The 16,113-nt window shown below is 37.3% G+C and overlaps 1 long non-coding RNA gene and 1 pseudogene across 1 annotated transcript in view; both read left to right on the top strand.

Moving 5' to 3' along the window:
* LOC141424914 (uncharacterized) overlaps positions 1-16,113 on the top strand; it is a 252,528-nt gene that overhangs the window by 188,491 nt on the left and 47,924 nt on the right. The gene's annotated exons all lie outside the window — the stretch shown is intronic.
* Positions 5,429-5,976, top strand: LOC109703167 (large ribosomal subunit protein uL11m pseudogene; annotated as a pseudogene).

The following is a 16,113-nucleotide window of genomic DNA, read 5'->3' as shown; positions in this document are numbered from 1 at the left end:
GGAATTGCATTAAACATGTAGATTACTTTGGGGAGTATCGACATTTTTACTATGTTGATTCTACCAATCCATGAGCATGGGAGATCTCTCCACTTTCTATAGTCTTCCTCAATCTCTTTCTTCAGAAGTGTATAGTTTTCCTTGTAGAGGTCTTTCACATCTTTTGTTAGGTTTACACCTAGGTATTTGATTTTATGAGCACATGATAAAAGCGAGAGCACACAAGGGAGGGGTGAGGATAGGTAAGACACCTAAAAAACTAGCTAGCATTTGTTGCCCTTAATGCAGAGAAACTAAAGCAGATACCTTAAAGCAACTGAGGCCAATAGGAAAAGGGGACCAGGAACTAGAGAAAAGGTTAGATCAAAAAGAATTAACCTAGAAGGTAACACCCACGCACAGGAAATCAATGTGAGTCAATGCCCTGTATAGCTATCCTTATCTCAACCAGCAAAACCCCTTGTTCCTTCCTATTATTGCTTATACTCTCTCTACAACAAAATTAGAGATAAGGGCAAAATAGTTTCTGCTGGGTATTGAGGGGGGGAGCGGGAGGGGGTGGAGTGGGTGGCAAGGGAGGGGGTGGGGGCAGGGGGGAGAAATGAACCAAGCCTTGTATGCACATATGAATAATAAAAGAAAAATGAAAAAAAAAAAAAGCTTAGGTCTGCAATAGCTGAACTTCCCCTATCTGCCTACTCTCAGACTTTCACATGACATACATAAGCCCCTGTTGTTGAATCACTTTTTGTCTGTTATTCTGTCACTTGTAGTTGAAGCATCCTGTTGTGGAGAGCTTCTGGCTTTAAAGGCATATCCCCCTGTGATTTTATATGTATAACGTCTTTTCTCAGACTAACACAGCTATCTGTATTGTGTTAAGTGTGGTTGTAGTACAGGGTGTTATAGACACCATCTGGGACAGAGTAAGGAGCTTGGAAAATCAGAGAAAAAACTCCAATGGAAAACAACTGAATCCCTGGCCCTCTGGCCCACCCCATGAGGAGAATTTGACTTTTATTTACTTTCAAGCAGAATTTTCATAAATGTTAAGCCACTGCTCTTAATCCCTAAATAGAAATATGTACACAGGTTATTGGTTACCCTGATGCTGCCTTGTATGTGGCCCACAAGGTGGAGGTATTATATTCCTTTTATTTTTCAAACATTTTTCAGTCTATGAATCATCTATAGTTAACGAAAGGTATCTGCCTTAGAAATATGACAAAACTAACCAAAATCAAATACGGAGAATGTCCTAGAATAAAGGAGAATATCACTTTCTGATTGCTATTACCTTTGCATTTATATGCTTCAAAAAATAAACAATAACAAGAACAAGAGAATGATATTGCACTTATCTTTTAGAGAGAAAGAGAACAATTTGGCTAAAATGATACTACCCAGTGATTTTATTTGCTTAGACTTTGATTCTAATTGTCTCCAAGCTTTTAAATATTCCATACTGTTATTTTGAAAATTACTCATGTTAAGTATTACATAATAAAATATTTAAAATCCTTCTAATAAATTATTAATAAAAGTTTAAGAAAACTGAGTAGGCCAATGTGAGATATTTGGAACGCAATTTTCAAAAATAATTCTAATGTAGTTTTTTCTTACTAAAGCAATGAACATTATTGGATCTTGGAGACTATAAAATATTATTAATTTACACTTAGAAAAAATTTTATACTTAAAAATGATAAAAACATTTAATCTCTGATACTAGGTATGATGGTTAATCTTGTCGATTTGATTGGATTGAAAGATGCCCAGGAGAAAAGGGCAGCACACTTTTGGGTGTGTCTGTGTGGGTATCTCTGGAGACAATTAATGAAGACAGGAAGACCTATCCTAAACATGGGAGGTGCCCTCCAATAGGCTGGGGACCTAGAAGGAAGGGAAAGAAGGAAGAGGCCACTGGCAAGAACATGCTGTCACTCTCTTCTTGGCTGCTATGAGGTGAGCAGCTTTGCTTCACCACACCCTTCCACTGTGATATCCTGCCTCAGGCCTAGAACTACAGTCAGCCAACCTTGTACTGAAACATGGGTCAAAATAAGTCTTTCCTCTTTTTAAGTTGTTTATGTCAACGATTTTGTAACACATTGAGTCTGTTATGCCAAGAAAGAATGGCTTTGCCCAATTTTGCTAACTTTTTACCTTCTCAAAGTTCCAGGAAGACCAGAGCCCCAGGAGTCTTTGAAGATCACTTATCACATTACTTCTCTATGTATGAGCAAGTCTTTTTTTTTTTTCTTTTTCTAGTATGGGTTGGAACTCAAGACCTTGCACTTGCTTAGGTAAGCACTCCACAACTTGAGGCATGCCCTCAGCCCTTTTTTGCTTAAGTTGTTTTTCAGATAGGCTCTTGTGCTTTTTCTCCCAGGGCTGGCCTTGGACTACAATCCTCCTGTCTACACTTCCCACATAGTTGAGATTATAGATATGCAGCACCATGCCCACCTTGTTTGCTGAGATGGGAGTCTCTCTAACATTTTATCAAGGCTGCCCTTGAACCACAGTCCTCCTGATCTCCACCAAGTAGCTGGGATCACAGGCATTTATCACCATGTCAGGCCCATGAACAAGCTCCATTAGTTACTCTCCTTTGCTTTATGTGTAGGTAGGAGTGGCCAGAGAATAAAGTGCCTTGTGTACTCTGCTAAAGAGCTTTTACTTAATTCTTCAGGTAGTTGTGGTTCACTAACGATATAACTCCAACAGCATTACTGCAGAACCTCCTTGGTTAAGGATATTGTCAGAGGGAAGATCAGACCACAGCTCCTGAGATCAGAAGAAGCAGAGTAAGACCTGAACTTGGCAGAGGCATGGCAGATGCAGGTAGACAGGGGTTACAATTGAAAGACACCAAGTGGAGACACTGGAGGAAGAGAGGGAAGATGGGAGAGTGGAAGGGCTAAGAGATGGCAGTTAGAATTGTGTTTATTGCTGTGTGAAATGGGTCTGTGATATGACAGTCTCCTAAAATTACAGAACCTATGCCAAAGGCCTGTAGCATCTGCATTGGTTCCTCAAAAGAGATTAAGCTCTAAGGTTTTCTTGGTTTTGTTTTCTTACAGTGCTGGGAATCAAAACCAGGACCTTGTGCTTGCTAGTCAAGCACTCTATTACTGAGTTAGATTCTCAGTTTTTTGGTTTCGTTTCACTTTGTTTTTAGATTTCAATTTTGCTGTTAAATTTCATTTTTGGTGTTCATTTTTAGTTTTGCTCATCTCTGTTTCAGATAGTTGTGATAAAAGACCTTTTAGCTGTGATGTTTGCAAAGAGCTGAAAAAGTGAATTGTGTTGTTTTCTGTTGTAAAATCTCAAAGGTTAAGGATCAGGATGGATTTTCTAAAGCTCATTTTAGGCACTCAAGAAATCCTAAAAACAGTGACATTATACCATAAAAGACCCATGTCTTGGCATAATATCGATGATTTTGCTTACAGAAATAGTTTCTAAATAAGAGTAGAAAGTCATAGAAGAAAGCAGATTATAATATTAATTATGGCCTCAAAAATTAAAATATTATAATACATATTATTCATTTATTTTCCCAACAATTGGTTATGAACACTGATTACTTATAAATGCATTCTATGTACAAAACAGCATAAAAATAAAATGATTATAACTTAATCAGTTAAAATTGTTGTTGTTTCAGTCATGAAGGAGGGAAATCTGTTTTATTAATAAATTGAAAAGTATATGCAATCTAAAGGTTAATTTCTGAAGTAAAAGAGACTAAAATTTTAAAAACATGAAATATTTACATCAGTAATTTCAGTTATCATTAGAAAAATGGCAAAGTATTTTCAATTTACTGATACGATTTTTATGAAATTCTTAGTAAAGTATTAAAAGTACATTAATATAAACTAATAAGTACTCCAGATAAAACTTGAAGGTAAATGAAAGGAAGGAGCTGTTGCTGTGAATCAAATATTGCCCATAATTTGAAATTCCATGAGGGCTAGAAATTCACTTGGACACATATTGAAGATGAAATTTGAAACAACCGACTATTCTTATCAAATGAGGTGCATTTTGCAAGTTATACCTTGTGTTAATTTAATGGAAAGTAAGTACAGAGAAATGGCTTCCTTACTCCTGTTTTGCCATTTTTTTAAACTGTAGCATCTTTCACAAGTTTTTAATTTCTTTAAACCTCATTTTTCTTTACTTATAAAAATAGGCCGTAATTCAAACTTTCCTTCCAAGGTCATCACTGGCAACAGAGAATGTATAAAAAGCCCATAGTGTGTTGTGGGTACTTGCTGAATGATATCACTTAAGTTAAAATTACTATTTTAAGACCAAGTTAAGAAATACAAAAATCACTTTGGTAATCTTATTTTATGCATGAGTCATTGAAGCTTAATTTTTTTTCCTTAGGAGTTCAAAAACTGAAAATGAACAAAATGTTTTAAATATTAGTCCACTCCAAAGAATTCATGTAAAACAGCATTACAATGCTACGCTTGTTACTTGATTATGATTGTTAATAACAATTGTCATGTATCTTCAAATACCAATACAAGCATGCAAGTCCTACAAGTGCAGCATAATCAATATTAGATTATTTTACTTATTAGGGCAAGATATAACAGATGCCAAAGTTTGTAACTTGACTACACATTTTTTCATGAAATTTCTTGTGCAAAAGTAAATTTTCCTTGTGCATGGGAAATACAGCTGAAGAAGATGAATCATTACAAACAAGAATGATGAGGAAAATACTCAGGACATTGCAGCAAGTATAGTATAGTCATATTGAGCTACAATCCCTAAAAACAGTAAAGGTGTAAATTGCCCAAGAGATTGCTTTTCTGCCTGGAAACGTCTATTGATTGGTCTTTGGCAGAAGGTAAACTTCTGCTTAAATTTTATGTTCTTGATCAATATATTTTTTCACAAGGATTGCACTTCCTTGACAGTTACTTAGATTTAGTCTATAGTCTTATGTTGGCTCAAGCCCAGCTACTTACTTACTTAATACTTTGTTGCCATCACAATCATGCATTTGGAAAATAAGTTTGGTGTATATTACCCAACCCTTGATATCATGTATGATTTAGAATAAAAAATTAACGTATAGACTCTGCAAACACTTTGTGCATATAAATAACACAAAAAGGAAATAAATAGAAATTAAAAAATTCAGTTCACATACAGCCTTTTTAGGTACAGTTAAAATAGACATAGCATCATATATTGGCAATAAATTAACTACTTCTTGGCCATCCAATAGAAGCACAAGGGACCCAACGTATTTCTACATGTATGCAGAGTTACTTTGTTAGAAGAGAGAATGCCTCTTTTTTTTATGACTGATTATTTTCAGTATGATATATATTACCTTTCATTTTAGGCAAATAGTTATCAGAAAGTTGGAATACAAAACTGAAAGCCCCACATCATGTTGAAACTAAGCTAGGCAAGCAAGGCCACCAGGAAGCCAGAGGTCAGTGGGATGACCCAGACCATCCTACAAGCTGGTCAGGCCATTCCCGGGACCCCTATTAGGCCCTATCCTGGATCAGAAAGGTGTTTCTATCAGCCAATTCTCTAGTGAGTTTAATGAGAAGATGAAGAACATCAAAGAATGCATTCTGCTGCCAAAGAAGATTTTTGTGAAGCCTGACAGGACATTTAAAATCAAGATTGGACAACTCATTGTTTCCTCTTCTTTGAAAGCAGCTGCTGGAATTGAGGAAGGGGCTCAGGAAACAGGGAAAGAGGTGTCAGGCTTGGTGACTTTGAAGCATATGTGTGAGATCATCCATGTCAAAATTTAGGAGGATGCCTTTTCTCTGCAGGATGCTCCCCTGTCCTCTGGTGTCTGCTTCTTCATTGGGTCTGGTTGTTCCCTGGCATTCACATGGTGAAGGACCTCAGTACAGAAGAGCTGGCAGCTTTCTTAGGGAACAAGCTGTGCTTCTGGCTGTTCAGAAAGAGGCTACATAATGGCTGTCATATTTTCAAATTAGATTTTGTTTAGGAATATCTGGGAAATTCTTACTGAGTGATAGGCCAATTATTAGGGCATCTTGGCCCAGAGGTTGAAATCTCAAGGGCTCAGAATTCAAGTAATAAAGAATTAAATATGAATAATTTTATATCTGATGCTCCTTTCCTGGGTGGGTGATAGTGTAGAATCTTTGTTATGAAATTTGGGTTCTTATAGCACAAGAGTTAAAAATCGCCTTTTGTCCAAAATGATACATATTCTGCATTTGGTGCTACCTGAGCTTGTGCAGCTGGACCTCCAGCAACTGAACTGGTTATTTTGCTGCTTAGAAGTTGTAAAATTGCTGTGTCTTCAACCTGAAAACTTTAATTTACTGAATTTGACTTAGCAAACCAGTATTTATTGAACATACAATAATAGGCAATGTATTGTCATTACAGACAGTACATATGTAACAGTTAACAAAACACACAAACCCCCTACCCTTGTGGATCACATTTTCAGGTGAGGGATGGGCAGGAATAGATAATAATCAGTGCAAAAATATAAAATATAAAGCATGCTAAAGTAAAGAAAGGCAGGAATGTAAGGTGTGTTCCATGTATTGTGGGGTGCTGTATGTTGATGCTCTGGGTGTTGATTAATATGGCCAAGTTAGAGTGGTTAAGGGAGTTCTCCTAAGAAAGGGATATTTGAATAAAGATCTGAAGAAAGTAAAGGAGCAAGACATGTGATTATTGAGAAGAGCCTTCCAGATAGAGAAATAAGCAAAAGGCTAGAGTAATCAGGGTGGCAGCCATCTAGCTGGAGAAGCACAGCAATGAGAAGAAAGATGGAGACTAGATTGGAGCCATCACAACAGATCATGTGGAGTCCTGTGACATTGCAAGAGCTGTTGCCTCTACCCAAGAAGCAATGGGAGAATTTGGAACAGAGATGCTCCAGGACTCATTTCATATATTTTAAAAAGTATTCCTCTGACTGCAATCTGTAGCTGAGGTCTCCTCTTCTAAACTGCATATACTTATCATTTTCTGTAGGTTTCAGGGAAGCTGGCAGGTGAGCAATGGGATAAGGGGAGACACAAAACCATCCATTTTGTGTATTACTCTGGATTCAACTGAGCTCATAGGGCATGGATGCAAAAGACCTTCTTTAGGTCACTGGCACATTTAGTCCTATACCTACTTGTACTCAAGAGAGCTTCCATGTAAATTTTTGTGGGAAAACAGCACAGCAAGAAAGGATGATAAGATTTATAATTAGAGAAACCTGCCTATAATCATTTCTTCAATTTAATGCCTATGATATATTGGTCAAATGATCTCATATATGGAAATTAAAATAATATTGTCTATCTCATGGGATTGTTGGAAGAACACACATACACAATTGCTCAGCCTAGTGATTGATACCAAGTAGGCAAGCAATAGTAATTAATTTGTTTCCTTGGATGACTTGGAAATTACAGTGCCTGGATTTGGAATTACTAAGTGTTAGAAATAAGACTCAGGAGTCAATCAGAAAGGCAAAAGTTTTACTTCTGCAGAAGGATGTGCCACGGACATAGGTTCCATAAGCAGGTTCACTGAGCAGGAAGTCCACTCAAGTTTTTATTCCTGACACAACACTGCCCCCTTCTCCTATTGAAGGAGTCAGGGTTCATATCTTTCTTGATTAACTATAGATGAGGTAAAGGGCAAAGTTAACATTTAACATTCCAGTAAGCTGTGAGATAAGCAAGCATAATGGGCTGTTGCTTTAAAGTAGATTTACCCGGGTTGAGTATAATTCTATTTCTTTGAAGAAAAAGACAAGGTATCCCTCACACTAAGCTATATAGTTTTACTTGTAGATGACTTGGATTATATAGATAATTACCCTGTATGATATGGCTCTATGGAAGGACAGCTCAGCAGAAATGCAAGTGGCGAGCAAATTTACTCTCAATCATAAATTATGTTTATTACAAGTTATTCAATAGCCTAAATAGAGAAGGAAGTTCACTTACTTTAACTAAGGAATCTGTATCACTGATTCCATAGTGACTAGACCTTTCTTCTATATCTCTATTGGATTTGAACATTTGGAGAAGTCTATTTTCCTCTCAAAGGGAGAATCCATTCCTTTTCTGTAAACCATTTCCTCCTGGTTGATTTTCAGGTGTATTAGAAGATCAAGGGTTGAAGAAAATTAATAGGAGTAAAGACTCTTGGGAACTATAAGAAATATTTGGAGACCTTAAACCTAGTGTTCTCTGCTCCTGCTGACCTGCAGCATAAATGGTAACTAGATTTTTCTTATGAAAAAAATGAGCTTTCACTGAATAAGTATCTAAAAGCATGAATATAGCAGGAGCTCCTATTTGAGAGATTCAACTTACAGATACTGTTATAGGAGAATTCCACAGTCTTTTTTAAAAAATATTTTAAATTTTCTTTTATTCATATGTGCATACAATGTTTGGGTCATTTCTTCCCCCTGCCACAGTTTTTCACTCCTATTTTACCCTAAATTCAACAGGCATGTTGAGCTTTCAAAGCATTCTAAGACACCAAAATGAAAGTATACAAACCATCATCATCACTTACAAAGATACAATTTCTTTTTTAAAATTTTTATAAATATGTGCATACAATGTTTGTATCATTTCTCCCCCTTCCCCTCACCCCCTCCCTAACCCCCCCCCCACTTCTTCCCTTACCGTTCCTTACCCCTCGCTACCCGGCAGAAACTATTTTGCCCTTATCTCTAATTTTGTTGAAGAGAGAGTATAAGCAATAACAAAGATACAATTTCTGAAGGAGAAGGTTGTGTGAGAAAACTACAGATGAAAGTGCAATAATAAAGAGAAGACTACCTTTTCTTATTTGTACATAAATATTTTTCATATCAACTGTGCTTTAGGTGTGGTTTGTTTTATTATGTCCTCCAAGGGTCCACATGTGAAAGACTTGGTTCCTAGTGTGGTGGTGATATAAAACTTTAGAAGGTAAGGCCTAGACGAAGGACTTTGGTAATTGAGGGTATGTCTTTGAAAGGTAGCTCTTGTGAGAGGGTTTTTACAAAGCCTGAGTTTAGCTCCCTCTCTTCATCTCTGCTCCTAGTTTGAGATGTAATCATTTGCTTGCTTTTGCACACCTAGCCTCTGTGAGGTGATGGAATAAGGGGTGGCCGTTGAACTTGAACAATGCCGTTTAGACTTTCAGTTCCCCAAGCTGTAAGCTAAACAAACCTTTTCTCTTTTTCAAATACCCACCTCAGATATTTTGTTGTAATATGTGAAGCTGACTAATACAAGGTGCATATTTATCTATATCCATATAGTTGATCTTAAAGAATTGGTTCATATGATTGTGGAGGCTGAAAACTGTATGATGTATATTTGTAAACTGAACACAGAGGAAAGGCAGTGGTTCAGTTTCACTCTTAGTCGGAAAGCCAGAGAACCAGGAAAGTCTAAAGTATAAGTTTCAGTTTGAGAGCAGAAGACCCACATTACAGCTTCAAAACAATCAGGCAGAGAATAAATTCTCCCTACTCCACCTTCTGTTCTCCTCAGGCTTCCAGTGGATTGGGTAACGCTCATCCACATTGGGCTGGGCCAACTGCTTTACTCAGTCTACTGATTCCAATGTTAATCTTATCTAGAGACATCTCAGAGATTAAATAATGTTTAACCAAGTATCTAGGCATCCCATAGCTTGGTCACATTGACACATAAAATTAACCACCCCAGGAACCTAAATGGAAGCTATTCTTGTATAAGGTTGGGACTCCAAAGGTCTTTACCCTCAATAACATGATGAAATAGAACTAACTAAGCAGCTGCAAGGCTAATCAACTTCCTCAAACCTTGGCTTTGAATGGTGAGGAGGAAATGTGTCACTGCGAATTTGGAACCATGAGTTGGTCCTATGTGAATTTGTAATACAAAATCAAATTACCTATTTGGCTTCCAGAAAACTTCAAGCCAAAACTTAAATTAACTGGGGTGTGGCACAAGTGGTAGAGCACTTGCCTAGCAAGCTTGAAGCCCTGAGTTCAATCCCCAGTACTGCCAAAACTTAAATTAAATTTAAATTATAATCTTGTAGTGTCTCAGCTACTTGGCAGAAGAAAATACACATCCAGAAGGAACCCATTTTTATTTCAGCCATCAAAAAAATTCTTACAAACAAATTCCAAATAAAACAAGGAGTTCAAACTAAGAAATAAACATAAAGGACAACGTTACAAAACCCAGCAAAACAACAGGCCTCAGAAACAAAAAAGAGCCCAGCGCCAGTGGCTCACGTCTGTAATCCTAGCTACTCAGGAGGCAGAGATTAGGAGGATTGCAGTTTGAAGAATCCCCAGGTAAATAGTTCATGAGACCCTATCTTGAAAATAAAAAAATGCTGGCGGAGTGGCTCTGAGTTCAAGCCCCAGTACCACCAAAAAAAAAAAAAAAATACAAGAAAGAGGGGTTTTAGATAAGGAGACTATTAGACAAAGACTTAAAATGATTGTTTTAAAGGAACCATCAAGGATGTGAAGGCGATTTGGCTGTGACATCTCTCACCCCATTAATCACCAGGGTTGATTCAGCTGATCTGGCTGGCTAGGTGGGTGTCCCCTTCCTCCCTCACTGCTCCATGTGCATCCTTCCTGAAGCTGCGCGCTTGGTCTAAGAGGACGACCATCCCCGATAGAGGAGGACTGTTCTTTGGTCAAGGGTATACGAGTAGCTGCGCTCTCCTGCTAGAACCTCCAAATAAGCTCTCATAAAGGAACCATCAAGCATGATGCAAGCAAGAAAACATAATAAATTACTAATCAGGGTAAATAAAGAAATCAAACAAAACGAAAAGAAATGCTTACGCCACACATGCAGACACACACAATTGAAATTGATAATTTATAATTTAGACATAGATGAAGAGAGGATTTGTGAATTACATAATAGATCTGAGCTAGAAAAATGCAGCACAATGAAACAGAACATCACTTGAAAGTCGGTCAAGAGATATACAGGAGTGAGACTCTACTAGCTATTTATTGATGTATAATAATTTTTAAATATTTCCTAGTAATTTAAAACAACACACTTTTATTATCACAGTTTCTGTGGGTCAGAGTCCAGGCACTCCTTTACAGGGTGTCACAAGGCTGCAAGTCTGGTTGTTGGCTGGGGTTGCATTGCCATGTGAGCTTGATTTAGGAGTGGTTCATTTCCAAATTTACTCAGATTGTTGGGCAAATCCAGTTCTTCGTGATTGCAAATTGCAGAAATGGGGGCTGAAGTTTCTTGCCAGGTGATCACTGGCGGCTGCCCTCAATTCCTAGAAGCCTCATATACTCAGAGAGTTACTTGTCACATGTGGTTATCAAACCTGGTTGTAGGCAGCCATGGGTGACAGAGAGAGAGAGAGAGAGAGAGAGAGAGAGAGAGATTGAGAGAGAGAGAGAGATGATATAGAAGAGATAATGCACACCAGGAAGCAGAGGTGAGGGGAGCCACTTTAAGGAGCTGTCTACCACAGAAATGGTAACAAACATACAACTGGTATTCTAGACTAAGATAAAGAAAACTGAAACAAGTGAAAAATTTCCATAACAGACAAAATATGCTGAAAATCTAGGTTCAGATTTCTTTGTGCTTTCGGTATATTGACTCATTGAATCTCAAGAACAACCATGAATGGTGAGTACTGTTATAAATTTTATTTTACAGAAGAGGTTAATTTCTATAGACAAGTTAAGAAATGATTAAGCAAGGAAGTAAAGAATAATATCAGAGCAGACATTTATCTATGATGGCTCCAAAATAAAAAAGACTCAAGAAAACCAGAACTATTTTTAAAAATCAAATTAATAAAGTAAATAAACCTCTGGTGTGTTGGCTTAAAAAAAGAACAGAAAAATGATAAATCTAATCAAAAGACAAAAGGATACAATAACTGCAGGTGCAACCAATGTTGAAAGGATGAAAAGATATTAAAAAGAATATACATTAGCATGCAATTGTGAAAATGCATAAATTATAATTTTCCACAGTAATATGGATAGATTTTAAAACAATGTTGAATTAAAATTTAAGCTATCTTAGAATATTTTGCAACATGATATTTTCTTAAATCTCAAGCCAAGAAAAATGAAACAGATATGATTTAGAGATAGATGCATAAAGATTAACAGTATTGGAAATAAAGCAAAGAAATGATAAATAGGAAATTCCAGATCATGCCTGATCTCCTCTGGGAAGAGTAGAAAAGAATAGGAGAGACATGAAGAAACTAATTCTTAGTTTGGGTGTGGGGTACTGAGTATTCTTTTATTTTTATACTGTATAACTTATATTAAAAATTTTATGATTCATAATGAAACATATTTTTGTATGTAACAAATATATTTACTTTTTGAAAAAAGCATTTAAAATAAATGAAATCAGAGAAAGGGTGTGCCTGTTACTTCTGCTTTGCTGTGACAAATACTTGAGAAAAACAAACTTAAAACACCTAAAATTTATTTTAGCTTATAGTTTCAGAAATTTCAGTCAATAGTCCTTATTCACTGATTTTGGGCCTGTGATGAGGCAGAACATCATGGTGGTGTAAGCATGTGTAGGAATAGGCCGTTTACCTTATGGAGGATAGGATGCAGAGAGAATGAGAAAAAGGAGCCCAGAGCAAGATAGAGACCCTCGGGACATGCCAGTGACCTACTTCCTCTAGCTAGGCTCCACTTCCTAATATTTCCAGAGTCACCACAAATAGTGATCCCATGTGGGGACCATGCTTTCAACACATGAACACAAGGAGGGCATTTCATATTCAAACCATAACATTCTGTCCTTAGTCCCCAAGGGCTTTCATCTCATAATGCAAAATGCATTTAGTCCACCTCCAAAAGTCCCCAATGTCTTAATAGTTCTAACATTGTTCAAAATCCTAATCCAAGTATCCTCTATCCTTGTAGACTCAAGGCAAACTCTTACTTGTGAGCTCCTATAAAATCAAAGAGAAAGTTACACACTTCCAATATACAGTGGCACAGAATAAACATTCTAGTTCTAAAAGGGAAGAATAAAATAGCAAGGAAAGATGGGACAAAAGCAAGGAAACCCAGCAAGGTAAACATTAGATTGTGTAACTCCATGTCCACTAGCCAGGGCATATGGTGGTGTGGCATGAGCTCTAAAGGGTTTAGGAAGCCCCGCTGCTGCTACAGCCTTGCTATCTGCAGCCCACTGGTCTCTCTCTTAGGCTGGCTCCACTCATTGCTTGTCTATGGCTTTCCTTGGCAGACCTTCTGAATTCCTGGCATCTCTAGCTTTCTGGGATCTCCATTGCATCTTGGGCTGCACTCTCACATCTTCATCTATCACCCTCATAGGGGATGTTTGGAGGGATTTCAACACTGTTACATTGCCTGGCCTCCCAGACCTTTCTTGAAGTCTCCATGCCTCCTAACGCTTGCATCTGTATTCCTGCAAAACCAGCACTGAGTGGAGAACAACAAGGTCTGCCACAAGCTGGAGTGGTAGCTAAACCCCCTGGAACCATTGCTGCAGTGGCCTCTGAGTGCCTGTGAGCTACATGTAGGAAAACCCCTAGACAGCCCTGTGAGTGTGGGGACTCAGGAGCTCTCTTTTCAAAACAAAAGTCTTTCAAAAGAGCTAAACCTCTGTAACCTTGAGCGTGCAGTGGGTGGGGTCTGGTCAATTCCTGAGATGGCTGGAAGGCATCTTTCCAATTGTCCCTGTGCAAAGTACTAGATTTTTTTTTAGATATTTTAGTTTTTATTTGATTTTTTTTTTCTAGAGGAAAGTAGTCTTAACAATATTCTGTAGGAAATTTCTCATGCACAGTTTGGTTTCTTTCAGTGAGCTAATGAGATAATCCCAAGGGAAAGTCAACAATATTAATCAAACAACACACTACCCTGGGAGACTGTGTGGCAGAGACAATGAACATTCCAAGTCAGGGGTCTTTAACATAAGCTTTGATTATATAGGCTTGTGTAGGCCACTTAGCTTCTTTGGAACTTAGATTTATTACATAAAAGTGCATCCTATAATCTTTTAAAATTACCAATTTAGTAGTGTTTATTAATTGTAAAGAGGGTAATAATGGGGTAAATATGATTAATTTCTTTTTAATGATGCTAATCTTTTTAACAGCCATGTCCTCTTTGTCCACAACTTTAAACTTGATTATTTTCTGGCCTAATGGCATGCTTTCAAAATCTTTTGTGTTCTGTGTTTTGCTCCAAACTCTCACTGTAAACCTGGCTAAAAGCAGCCAGGAATATCCATACCACAGCCTAAATTCTCTGCTGTCTTGAAACTTCCTCTGTCAAATTAATTAGTCCATTACTTTTAAATTCAGCCTAACTCAAAGTCTCAGGAGACAGGCAAAATTTAGATAAATTCTTTGCCAGAATGTAACATGAATGGCCTCAATTCCTAAGAGAACTTGTTCACATCTGAAACTTCATAAGCCTGGTGTTTACTCTCCACATTCTTGTAGTCATTCTAGTCTTTAGAAATCCCACCAGCATCACCCATTAAGCTCTGTTTACAGTATCCCAGGCTTTTTGTAACCCACTTCTCTAAACTTTTCACATTCTTCTCACAAGCCAGTTCCAAAGGCTTAAGAACCACCTGGTAAGGCTTGGTCATAGCAATGACCCCTTTTCTCTAGTACTGATTTTCTACATTAGTTACTTTTGTGCAGTTGTGAACAAAATACCTGAGAGAACAACTTAAAGGAAGAAAGATTATTTTCATAGTCCTTGGCTTCATTGATTCCAGGCCCCTGGTGAGGCAGAATATCATGACAACTGGAGCATGTGGAAGAGGTGGAGGAGTAGGCTGTTCACTTCATGGCAGATGGGAAAAAAGAGTGACAGAGAAAAACCCAGGACAATATAGATTCTCTAAGGGCATTCTCCCACTGACTACTTCCTCTAGCTGAGCCCCACCTCCTAAACCTCCCAAAATAGCACCATCAACTGGGAACCAAGCATTCAACATATGAGCCTATGGGGGATATTTCATACTCAAACTAGAGCACAGGGATTTTTGCATCTAAATAAATCTTACCTTGTATTACCATTTTAATCTCAATGTAGCCAATTTTGCTTATGTCATCTTCTCATTAATAATTAATTAACAAAATGCCAACATGATAAACAATAGTACTCAAAATATCAACTAAACTGCAGAAAAGAAAGGGAAAGTTTAGTTAATGAAACATTTAGTCTGATGAGAACATTGGAAATGTAATGGGGAAGGGGCTGTACCAGCTAAGTGAAGGATCCAAACTCACACCTGTTCTTGCTATTTGTAGATACTCTTAGTGTTATATGTGCCAGTTTTTTCCTATATCATGGTTCTTAGTTCCATCTTCAATGGGGACCTATCTTTAATTGCACCAGTGAGTGAAGCTTTTGTTCCAGGATAGAAAGACAACTAAAGATTCATTTAAAATATGATTTTGATCATATCTAAATGGATTTATCCATCATGGTACAAAGAAATTAAAAATGGATCTATTTCTTTATCAGTTATAGGAACAGTTACTTCTGAGTATGAAAAATATCACTGCAAGAACAATGCCTTCCATTTGAACAAACACTGAACTTGTATTTGCTGTTGTTATTTTGTTTCAGAGGCATCTGATTGTCAAAAACTAGCTACAGTATAAAAGTCTCACAAGATGAAATGATTCTAAACTTAAGTCACTTGATTTTATTTTAATCATAAAGCAGTGAATTTAAGAAAACGTGGAGGCATTGCTTTTTAAGGAAGAAGTAATCTGTCATGCAACATACATACAAAAATGTACATGTATAACTTTCTTTCCTTTCTTTCTCTTTCTCTCTCACTCTTTCTTTCTTTATCCATCCCTTCCTCCTCTTCCTCTTCATCCTCATCTTTTCTTCTCCTTCATTCCTTCCTTCTTCCTCCTCTTCCTTCTCCTTCACCTCTCTCTCCCCCTCCTTCATTTTATGAGACAAGGTAACAGGGTTTCACTATGTAGCTAGGTAGCCTCAAACTCATGATCCTCTTTCCCCAGCCTCCTAAGTATTGGGATTACACAGTACACATTTTCATAAATTGAAAATAATTGGAACCAAACAGAACA

This window comes from Castor canadensis, chromosome 7 (assembly GCF_047511655.1).
Source record: "Castor canadensis chromosome 7, mCasCan1.hap1v2, whole genome shotgun sequence".
Taxonomy (NCBI): Eukaryota; Metazoa; Chordata; class Mammalia; order Rodentia; family Castoridae; genus Castor; species Castor canadensis.
The sequence above is the reverse complement of the archived record's forward strand: the minus strand, read 5'-3'. Positions and strand labels throughout refer to the sequence as shown.